The following is an 11,878-nucleotide window of genomic DNA, read 5'->3' as shown; positions in this document are numbered from 1 at the left end:
TGCTCCGATTCTTGAGTAAACACTCATATTTACTACCTGTTCACAGAGCACTTTGTAGGCTCAGATTAATGTGAATAGAGATGAACTGGGAGAGGTCCTCTACTTGTTATGCATGTTGGTATCACCTGCATCATCCCTGACAACTATTAAACTGCAGACAAAAGAACAGCTGGATCAAAGATGTTAAACGAATATGAATGGACCAGAATGGCTTCTTACAGACATTCAATAAATTACTTTTTTTTTTAAATAATTGATTGAAGGGTATTTCAGTAAAATATACATATCTTGACAGTGCCTAATTAAACATGGAAGCATTATTTGTTATGACACCAACCCATCAGAAATTCTTATGGTGCAAGGAAATATGCAGAGGCATCCATAAAGCATGACTATTGCAGACATTGCATGTTATCAGAAGGGGTGGGGGTGTGTGTGTGGCGGGATGGGTGGGTGTGCAGGGCAGGGTGTGTGCACTAGCTAAGCTCGGCTCAGTAACACAAGCTGGCTAATTAGCATTGCCCTCTCATTCCCTTTTGAGCAGGGGAGGACAAGTGGGAGACATCATATTTCTTTGTTAGAAGCATTGTGCGTCCCCTCTGACCACAGGAACCACAGGAGTTCTGACCACAAGGGGTCACAGAGTAGACAGCATAATCCACCTTCCCCACCAGCCCCCTGTGGGAATGGCCACCAGCTAGCTCTCCCTTCCCTTACAAAACCAATGCCCTCAGCTCAGACAACACTACTGGCATCACATAGACCTACTGGATCATCATTTACTTTAAGCAATAGTTAGTGTGAAGTTATATTTTCAGGCTACATGTCTGCTTGTCCCAACTCCAGTCAGAAAACAGATGTTATGGGAGAAACAGGTACGTATTGCACAGCTCTTTGAAGCACACTCTGATCTCTGGCTGGTTGCACTCTGAAGACACAGCAGAGATGATTAAACTGGATCCTCTGGTGTACTACGGCTTTAATTAATAGACTCACATTACATATTATTTAGACAGTGATTAACTGCCTTTACATCTCTCCTTTATGTTGGGATTTTTAGCGAAAAGAAAGCCCTGGTCTGTTTTGGGCTTTGTCAAAGTAGCAGAACAGGTCATTTGAATAATTGGTCATGCACCGGTGGCCTTGATGATGGAACAGTTTGTTGTTGTGTTTTTCTTGTAGCTGGAACAGCTGGTTCCCGACTACTAGTATTCTCCATGATCCTGCCTCTGAAGGTATGTGATGATGCACTCCCTCCCTAACGAGAGAGGTCACTTCCGCACTATGAAAAGTTGCCCCAAGTAGGGGAACAACAGACTGCAACTGCTTGAGTCAATTTGAAGTGGCTCGGTAAACAAGGCGTGGGGAGGGTTGAAAACAGCCTAGGCTACTCACCAGATATCAAGCTCTGGTCTCCATGGCAGATATCACATGGGTATAGGCATCCCGTCCCTCTGGCAGTCAGTCACAGCTCTGGGAGTAGGACGACGCCCACTGGCATTAGAGAGAAACACCTAGAGGCCTGGGAACACAAGATAACATCTCTGCTTGAAACAGTGTAATTGAAGCTAAACTAAATTGATGCTCAGAGCCATGGGAACTTTCCCTGGCTGATTGAACACATTATTCGAGGTTGGTCATCTGGCCACTCAATATTCTTAGAAAAGAAGACAGTACTCCCAAAGACAAGCAGTGAGACATTCATAATTTAATTGACATATCTACTCCTTCTAAACCTGGCAGCTTTGGTGAGATGTGAACACTGATCTTATTATGAGACACAACTGAAGAAAGAAACACAAACAGCAGGGGGAAAAAGTGAGTTCCACATAGAATGACTATGGCTGTGTATCCCATCATGAATATTTCATTGCATTATTGTAGCTGAAGAAGAACAAAGTGTAAAGAGGAACATTATGAAAAAATGTATTATATTTTGACAAGAGCTTGGAATCTATTATCCCTGATTCTTCTTCTTTCCTGATGAAGCTTTTAAAAGAGAACAGAGGTGATTCACTTTGGTGGCTTTATACCCATAAACGGTAGCGAATCACCCCTTATGAGAAATCACCAGACTCCATGAGAATGTACACCCGTGTTAAAGACTAGCTTAGGAAACTATTTTTACTGCTAGAAACAAATAAAACAACTTCAGAGGTATTGCCAAGGTTGTGAGTCTTCGGTTTTCTCTCTTGACTCAAAAATGTTCAACAACCTACGTAACGGCAGCAGAGGAGGTTCCATGTAATGCTACATAGGTTACCATATTGCTCTCATTTGTCTGCACAGAGCCCCTCATTTAAACAGAATTCTCTACTCAGGGTTGCCATCTATTTGTATTTAGAATGGGGTTCCAGGGTTGTCACCTCCAGCTATTCATTCATCCAATTAAGTAATGTATTTATGATGGAAGCTTTTTCTGAGTGTTACTATCAGTCCCACCTTCTGTAATCCAATTCCACTTAGAGACGTTGCATCACGTAGGAGAGAAGGTTACAAGGAAACAATGGAAGACTGACTGTGGGTGCCCTCAAATGTCCTTATCTGTCATTATTCAGAAAGCAATTAGAACAGTAAACTCTTGGAGGGTGATAATTCATAATCATACCCTCATGCATGTTATCTATTCTAATTATCTGCATCTGGCAGCTATATTTTCAAGTCCGTCTTCAAATCTACAGCTTTAGTTATCCTTTGTAACATTACAGTGGTGTGACAAGTGCAGTCCTTGGCTGGTGCATGAAGTTGTCATTTTGTTTTCTAACAACATGTCCTTGGCTTTTCCACAATGGGCTTAACAACAGATATCCCGTTTTATCACTGTCTCTCAGCCACCCCATCCCCTGGCTCACACTGATAAGTCCTATAGGGTCAGCTAAGGACAATTCGTCCTGTCTGACTTTATCTCCAAGTCTCCTAGTGTCCTTCACTGTATCAAAGCAGCTCCTTTTTCATTTTCCCTTTTCCATCCTACAGATTTTCACCTTCTTTCCACCCACAAGTCCCTCCTATGAAGTAGAAAGATAAATAATCCTTCAATGCTGGGCTACGTTTGGCCAAAGGACAGATTCTGTCAAGTAGTTATCCGACAATGTGCTTCTTCTCCTTGACTGAGACAGCCAGATGTTAGAAAGGCAGTCTTTCCCCTTTGTTTCTCCTCGTCTGCCAAACCTCCTACTAAGAGGACTGCGGTACGACAACTGGCCATAGTGTGACTTCTCTCTTCTTCTCTCACACTGTTACATTCTGACCATCAATCACGCTTCACAGAAGAAGCCTCACTTCACTGACACACTTTGTCTCAGGTCGATAGATAGGCACTGTCTGTAACCAGATGTCGATTACCTGATCAGGAAATCTTTAAGCCAACGTTAAAAACTTTTAAAAGGCTTAAAGCTAACTGTGAATAATGTAAATGTGAAATATGGTGTATAATAATGATTCATTTATTTGTATATAATTGGTATGCTGCATCCAAACAAACCCTGTTGATAAGAACAAAGGCATCTATGCCTACAATTGGGAAATTTACATTTTCAATAACGGCATAGTTATTCTGCCTCGCAGTAGCTCCTGCTTCCGTTTCTGTCAGAGAGAAAAGAGACAGTGGATTTTCATTTACTGGGATATTGGCTCTTCCTAATGAAGGAAAGACCTAAAGGCCTCAGGTGATAGTCTGTCAGATCCTGCTGACCTCATTTAAGGACACAAAAAAATGCCTTCAAGCCCAAATCAATTATAGATATTTTTTTACCAAATACATACTGTACATAGCCTACACACTGTAGGGAGCCTATACTCTCCACCTCTCTGAACTAACCCGTCCAAAAAATAGGACCCTGGCCTCATAGTCTCTCACTGAATGGGAAACCAATTTAGAAATAACCAAGTGAGGCACATTCTGTGTATTCATCACGGAATGTCATTGTTTTTCAATCGGTCTAGTAAAAGGTCTTGTTTAGATTGTCACATTTTAGCAGATGTCTTCCTCCTCATCTCTCGCTAACTGCAGTGATGACGGAGCCTGAAATGAAGACAAGCAATAAAGCAGCAGCTCCAGCTGTCACAAGCCCCTGAAAGGACATTCTCAAAGTCAGGATGACTCAGCACTGGACACAATGAGCCATGATCAGGGACCAGTGATGCTGGTGGGGGTATTATGGTATAGAGTGACAGATTATTTTGTATATATAGTGTATGTGGACACCCCTTCAAATGAGTGGATAGCCACACCCGTTGCTAGCAGGTGTATAAAATTGAGCACACAGCCATGCAATCTATATAGACAAACATTGGCAGTAGAATGACCTTACTGAAGAGCTTAGTGAATTTCAACATGACACCGTCATAAGATGGCATTTTTTCAACAAGTCAGTTCGTCGAATCTCTGCCACAGTCAACTGTAAGTGCTGTTATTGTGAAGTGGAAATGTCTAGGAGCAACAACGGTTCAGCCTTGAAGTGGTAGGCCACACAAGGTCACAGAATGGGACCGCCGAGTGCTGAAGCACGTAGCAACAGTTTCAAACTGCCTCTGGAAGCAGTGTTAGCACATTAACTGCTCGGGAGCTTCGTGAAATGAGTTTCCATGGCTGAGCAGCCGCACCCAAGTCTAAGATCACCATGCGCAACGCCAAGCATCGGCTGGAGTGGTGTAAAGCTCACCGCCATTGGACTCTGGAGCTGTGGAAACGCGTTCTCTAGAGTGATGAATCACGCTTCAACATCTGGCAGTCCGACAGATGAATCTGGGTTTGGCGGATGCCAGGAGAACGCTACCTGCCCCAATGCATACTGGCAACTGTAAAGTTTGGTGGATGAGGAATAATGGTCTGCGGCTGATGACATTCTAAACAATTCAGTGCTTCGTGGTAACAGTTTGGGGAAGCCCCTTTCCTGTTTCTGTATAACAATGCCCTCATGCACAAAGCGAGGTCCATAAAGAAATGGTTTGTCGAGATCGGTGTGCAAGAACTTGACTGGCCTGCACAGAGCCCTGATCTCAACCCCATTGAACACCTTTTGGATGAATTGGAACGACAACTGCGAGCCAGGCCTAATCGCCCAAGATCAGTGCCGGACCTCACTAATGCTCTTGTGGCTGAATGGAAGAAAGTCCCTGCAGCAATGTTCCAACATCTAGTGGAAAGCCTTCTCAGAAGAGTGGAGGCTGTTATAGCAGCAAAGGGGGGACAAACCCCATATTAATGCCCATGATTTTGGAATGAAATGTTCGACAAGCAGGTGTTCACATACTTTTGGTATTTATTGTAGTTGTAGCAAAGGTAAAGTCAGGCTTAACCACAATGTAACAACAACACCATTTTCCAAGGGGCATCTACTACTTGTTCAGGCTTTTTTACTGTACATGTCAGAACTTTGGATTAATGCAGTGGTGTACTTTAAAGTACTACTTTTTGAAAGGATGCCACCGAAATTACTTTATTTAGATACCTGAAATCTGTTTCAAAGCGGTCCCTCTCATTTGAAGATAATTACATAGCAGAAAATATGTCTTCCTGATGACTTACAAAGTGCTAAGTGTTTTATGTCATACGGAATGCTTGGTGTAAGCTGGAAGACAAACAACCTCTGACCAGTAATGATTACTGAGGCCAAGCAGCCATTTTGGGTAGATGTTGTGCTGATAATCCACTATAGTTCCTAATGAGTCTCAATAGGTAAGTCAGAGGGGCAAGGTGGTTGTCAGCCCAATCTTTATTTGAAGTGGAACTAGGATATGTTTTCCCCTGAAATTGCTTGTAGGTGCAGTTTGATTGGTTAATAGATTTTTTTATTAGCTTTGACCAACCTTTGGCATTAAAGGTCAAGTTAAAGCTAAGGGCTAAATTGCTAGCCAATCAATAGCCATCAATCTGGTGCAGGGCCAGGGGGCAGGGTTAAGAGCCCTGTAGAGGTCTCTACATGAAGGGATTTTACAAATTGCATCCCAAGGACAATTTGGATTCTTAGTTATGGTTAGATTGAGTATAAATCCGTATTTTGCTATACTTGTGTGTATGCGTGTGTCAGATTTGGCACATACAGAGAATACTGTCTTCTCCTCTTAACTTGAGGAGTATGTTTAACATTTTTCTGGCACTGGTGCCCTTGGAAGACTCTAGAGAATGATTCAAGCAGGCATCAGCGATATTTCAGCCAAAATCTTGTAAACCTCTGCCAGTAGGTCATAGCTTACTTCAAACACAAACACCCCAGCATGGTAACAATCCAAAGCATCTGTTTAAATCATCTAATGAATCGTTACAATAAATTAACATAATATCAACTAATTTATGTGCAATTTCTAAATTATATTCACCAGTTTATTCTGTGAGATATGGGAAATTATCAATTTAGCATATAAGTTCAAAGAAAAGGGCCTCATAGTTTTTGAAAATATTAAAGACTGTTCTCTAGATGTCTCTGGGGAGTACTGTTTTGACCTCAGAACTTGGCATGCGATTGAGTATGTCTATAAAATTACTCTTTCTCCCAGTTTACAGTATAGTTATCCCCTGGGTAAGTTTCAAATTCTACAACACTCTGTCCTTACGTATATAAACCAAGCTACATTTTCATGTAAGAACAAATTGCTTGAGAGGATTATATTTTACATTTACCTAATTCCCAGAAGATGCTTTGGTAATTCTATACAGATTGTGTGTGTAATCTTTCCACAGGCCGGTCTTTGAATGTTAAACGCAAACTGTGGTTAGTTTTATCCATACCACAGTGATGATACATGGCATAGTGTGATTTGCAGGGAGATGCTCTTGTCAGATCAATAGGCCAAAAATGCATCTGGGGTATCTTGACATTTCAAACAAAATCTCTGCCCTTAATTGGTTTTTGATCGTTAGTGGAAATACATTACAGGGGATTGTTAAACTTGTGCTTGTGATTACATGCACAGATGTCAGAGAACGCATGCTCCAAATATGACTGTTATGCTTCTGCATTAGTACAAAACGGTTGGCTACTTAGTAGTTCCCAGTAAATACCACTGCACCACCACACTAACACTAACTAATAAAGCTATTTAATTGATCAGAATGGAGGTATATTGTTCCCTACTCTGTCCTCTCACAAGGAAATGTAAGACCCCCTGGTTTGATATTAATACTCCTGTCACATTCCACCAACTCAGCAGAAGTGAATGAATGCAAAATAGGTCAGGACGAAGAGTGGTAGGAAATAAGATTTATTGTACAATTCTCATTTTCATGGCCCGATGGATGAATGCATGGATCAATGCGAAGAATCAGATGAGATCAGCCAGAAGGAGGGAATTTTCGGTCATAAAGAACAGTCTTCTGTGATGTCCTCTGAGGCTTTATAATCTGGACTGTTGTCTGAATGTGTGGTCGGTTGCATCAGCATGCTTTCTGATCACAGTAATTAAATCACACTTTCATATTCAACGCTGATATAATAAGTCGGGACAGTTCCTGTACTGTTACGACTCCTTTGCTCGGCCCATTGAGCTTTAACCTGAGGATGCAGCTCTGCTCCATGATACTTAAGTGATTTTGCGGTTCAGTGACTCCTTATAATCATATGGCGTGGTGCTTCTATTTCCAGGAAAATGTATTTGTTACAGAGGGCCAATACATGCAACATAATTTAACATGCGTTCATCTTTTTCAAATAATTTAATCAAGTGCAATATTATACAGTCCCTATTGTATAGCAGCCTGTACTTTCAACCATCTTGTTTTTGTTCTTACACTACAGACTATGGTGTACATGTACCCAATAACATGGGATTTATTTTACACACTGACATAGGAATGGATTTCCTATTATTATTTAAATTATGGTTTTCTTCATAAAAAGCTATTGTGCTATCAGTCTTTACTGGCAAAAAGACATTGCCCCACATTCACAAATTCATATATAGAGATTACCAGGGCTTAGTGTGACAAGTATTAGCATTAAAATAGTGTCAGACATATCCTGTTACGTACAATCCTTTGAGCAGGGACTAGCTGTAATTCTGTTCAATTAATAGAATTATTGAAAACAACTCCAGTTGACACCATCCCTGGGTAATCCTGGGGGTTGGTGGATGGTGTCCCTGGGGATGGTGGATGGTGTCCCTGGGTAATCCTGGGGGTTGGTGGATGTTGTCCCTGGGGATGGTGGATGGTGTCCCTGGGTAATCCTGGGGGATGGTGGATGGTGTCCCTGGGTAATACTGGGGGATGGTGGATGGAGTCCCTGGGGATGGTGGATGGTGTCCCTGGGTAATCCTGGGATGAATGAAACAGAATGTTGATTCCCAAGCAGCTCACAGACGACCAGACTGGTTGAGTGGGAAATAAATGACTTTCACTGTTTCTACAGAAGGACGTGCTATTTAAAGATGTCCCCCTCCACAGTCAGTTATCCTTCATACAGTAGTACTCCTTTACTGAACACTGTATTCTAACACAGAGCCTCCAGCATAGCCCCAGCATTGCCAAATGAATGTGACAATTTCTGTAAACAAGGGCCAAGAGTATCAACTAATCCTCCTTGCTGATGAAGACAGATATTTCTCCCTGCTCTGCTCTTCTAGTCTCTGTGTGTAAACAATGTCAGAGCTGCTCCTGTGCTTTGTCAGAACTGTCACACTGACAGCCTGTGCTACTGCTCAATACTAAATCATATGCACAACACCAACCAACCTAAGACAAGCTGGGTGATGCTGCTGGGGAAAAAACAACAGCTTCTCATTTCCTGTCCACATGAAAAGGCAAAAAAAACATCTCGCTGCTCTGCAATATTCATGGATTGTGTAATTTTGAGTCGTCCACTTCTATATTTATTGCATTTTTGTAAAAGCACATGGGTTTTGTGTCTTTCCAAGACAAAAAGAAGAAGGAACACAGAGGTAGAACAGAGTCTGCTCACACTGATCTGATAATTAGCAATACACCAAGCAGGAACAAAGCCAGCTAATCTTAAAGTAGAAAGTAGAGCTAGCGACAATCTGATTTCCCCCCTATCTACTTATTCTCCTCCCACACACTAGCTCACAACACCGGAACAGGATCTGGAAGGTTCTTTAGCAGCCGTATTACCTTTGTCTTCAAGTTTGCAATCCAAACTAGTATTGTTTATGTTTTTCCCAGCTCACAATTTAATCAATCTCAGTTAAACTCCTCTAGCTTCCCACTTGACATAGCTAGCTACACAACGTGTGACAGAAATATGAGATAGTAGTAGACGTCACATGAAAATTCAGCATTACTGTAATTATTGGCGCATCATAGTTTATGTGGCTCATATATAATGCAAGTGCCCCCCCCCCCAAAAAAAACCCAGATCCCCAGCACCCTCAGTGCTAACTCCCTACCATTTGAGAATTAATAATACAGGACAAGACGCATTGGAAACTAGAATGAGTCCCTTAAGTGCCCATGTGGTCTAATTTGTCTGAGTAAAATTGAAATCACCGCTTAAATCTTACAGTGAAAAACTGTAACTTTGAGGATGCTGCGGTTCTCTGAGTTTAATTGGGTGGTAGCTTTCATGTACTTGACAGTCATTTCAAAGGCCATTTCACTTCAACCCACCACAATATTCCCTAAGATGTTATTGAAACAGAGGTGTTGGTTTAAAAGACGGAAAAAAGCAATCGCCTACTTTTCTATCATAGATCTGATTGCCCCCGTTTTCAACCCTTTATACAGAGCTTAACGTCTTACTACCACCGTACTGTATTCTGTATATGTTCTGTCGATGCAGCTGAGGCACTCTACAGTACACCGTATTATCCTGTTTTTTTTAGGCAACGTAGACTACAAGTGAGCCTCCTCTTTATAAGAATTCATCCAGTAGTATCATCCCTCCTGATGCTATGCACTCCACCAAACATATCTGATCCATCCTGCTCAGAAAGGATGCAGCATCTCAGTAGCGCTCCTCAGTCTAAGTCCTCCAGGTGCACTTCAACAGTAAACATATGTAACAGAGCCACAGTCAAGCCAGTTATCTATAATGGATTTGGAGGAGTGTGAGGTGGAACAAGTCACCGCCAGGAGGTTATAGTGGGCCTTTATGAAATCTTAACGTGGGACTCTTTGAATATGCTCATTGTTTTTTGTGATTGTGTTATACAGGGGTGCAGCAATAGAAATTATTTGACTCTTTATCAAGCCTTCAGAGATTCCCTTAAACAGTGATGGAAAAACAGTCGCTTCATCAGAATGAAATGGGTTATGTTAAGTATCCAGAACAGATTTGGATGTGAGAGCTTTGGGGGTTCTAATCTACTCTGTGGGGCTACAATATAATGTGTTTGCACCTGCGACTCTGCGCTTGATGGAAAGCAAAAGACAAGCTGTTTCATTCTCGTACTGTATATGACTTGGCATGAATATTTCCTCAGATTGTAATAGTTGGTTTCCCTATGTGATTTGGATAGTGAGGAAGTATAAACTCAGTGGCCAGTTTATTAGGTACACCCATCTAGTACAGGGACGTACCCCCCTTTGCCTCCACAGCATCCTGAATTCTTTGGGGCATGGATTCTACAAGATGTGGCATTCAAACTTTGCTCAATTGGTATCAAGGGACCTAATGTGTGCCAGGAAAACATTCCAGAAACCATTTCACCCCCGCCACCAGCATGTACCCTTGACACCAGGCAGGATGGGGCCATGGACTCATGCTGCTTACGCCAAATCTTGACAGGCAATGTTTTTCCACTCCTCCATTGTCTAGTGTTGGTGATCGCATGCCCACGAGACTCTTCTTCTTGTTTTTAGCTGATAGAAGTTGAACCCAGTTTGGTCGTCTGCTGCGAAAGCCCCCTCATGACAAAGACAGACGAGTTGCGCATTCCGACATGTCGTTCTGCAAACCACTGTTGTACTGCGCAGTTATTTGCGGCCCACCTGTTAGCGCGCACAATTCTTGCCATTTTCCTTCAACCTCTCTCATCAACAAGCTGTTTTTGCCCCCAAGACTGCCACTGACAGAATGTTTTTTGTTTGTTGCACCATTCTCTGTAAACCCTGGACATTGTCGTGCGTGAAAAGCCCAGGAAGCTGGCCGTTTCTGAGGTACTGGAACCTGCGAGTCTGGCACTAACGATCATACCACGCTCAAAGTCGCTTAGGTCACTCGTTGTGCCCATTGTAATGTTCAATTGAACAGTAACTGAATGCCTCAATGCCCGTCTGCCTGAGTTATATAGCAAGCCACAGCCACGTGACTTATTGTTTGTAGGAGGGAACCATTTTTGTGAACGGGGTGCTGTACCTAAAAAACTGCTGTTTTTTATTTTAAAAAACAAAAAACAAACTTGTTCTCAGTTGAAGCTGATGTTTATCTCAACGAGTAGCATCTAAAAAATACAACAGAAATAAAACCACCAAATCACCTAGTAATTTCCAATAAAAAACATATGAACAAAATAGACCGTCCAATCGATGATACGAATCATGGATGCTATACTAGACAATCAGAGATGAACACAGCACAACACAACTCCCCCCTTTTAAACTAGGCATGAAAGGAGGTGATAAAGTCTTGAAAGTGAGCAGGATGAGAGCGCACCAATACAGCCTGCAGAACGGGTGCTGCAGTGACAGCAACTGGCACTTGTACTTCAGTTGGGGTCAAGAAAACGTGTTCCACCGGTAGTGAACCACTCAAGGTGACATCAATGGCAGAGTGGAAACATGCAGGAGGTGGCACCTTCCTCAGTCGCCTGGCATGCCAGCGAGAGCCGTCAGTCAGTTAAAATTTAGCTGAGCACAGCTGACATTGAACTTGACACGGTGTTGACAAGAAGGTGCAGAGCTTGTCTGCGTGATGAGGTTGCTGCACCTTGACTCAATCCCTCACTTGGATTCCAGGAAGCTCTGCTCTTTTGTTGTAGCGCT

General features: G+C 42.3%; 1 long non-coding RNA gene across 1 annotated transcript in view; it reads right to left on the bottom strand.

The window, feature by feature from the left end:
* Positions 1–1,403: 1,403 nt before the first annotated feature.
* LOC112265968 overlaps positions 1,404–11,878 on the bottom strand; it is a 95,202-nt gene continuing 84,727 nt past the window's right edge. Inside the window, exon 3 of the long non-coding RNA XR_002955866.1 lies at positions 1,404–1,522. This is a non-coding gene — a long non-coding RNA (uncharacterized LOC112265968). The remainder of the gene's footprint in view (positions 1,523–11,878) is intronic.

This window comes from Oncorhynchus tshawytscha, linkage group LG13, assembly GCF_018296145.1.
Source record: "Oncorhynchus tshawytscha isolate Ot180627B linkage group LG13, Otsh_v2.0, whole genome shotgun sequence".
Classification (NCBI taxonomy): domain Eukaryota; kingdom Metazoa; phylum Chordata; class Actinopteri; order Salmoniformes; family Salmonidae; genus Oncorhynchus; species Oncorhynchus tshawytscha.
This window is presented reverse-complemented; position numbering and strand designations above follow the sequence as displayed.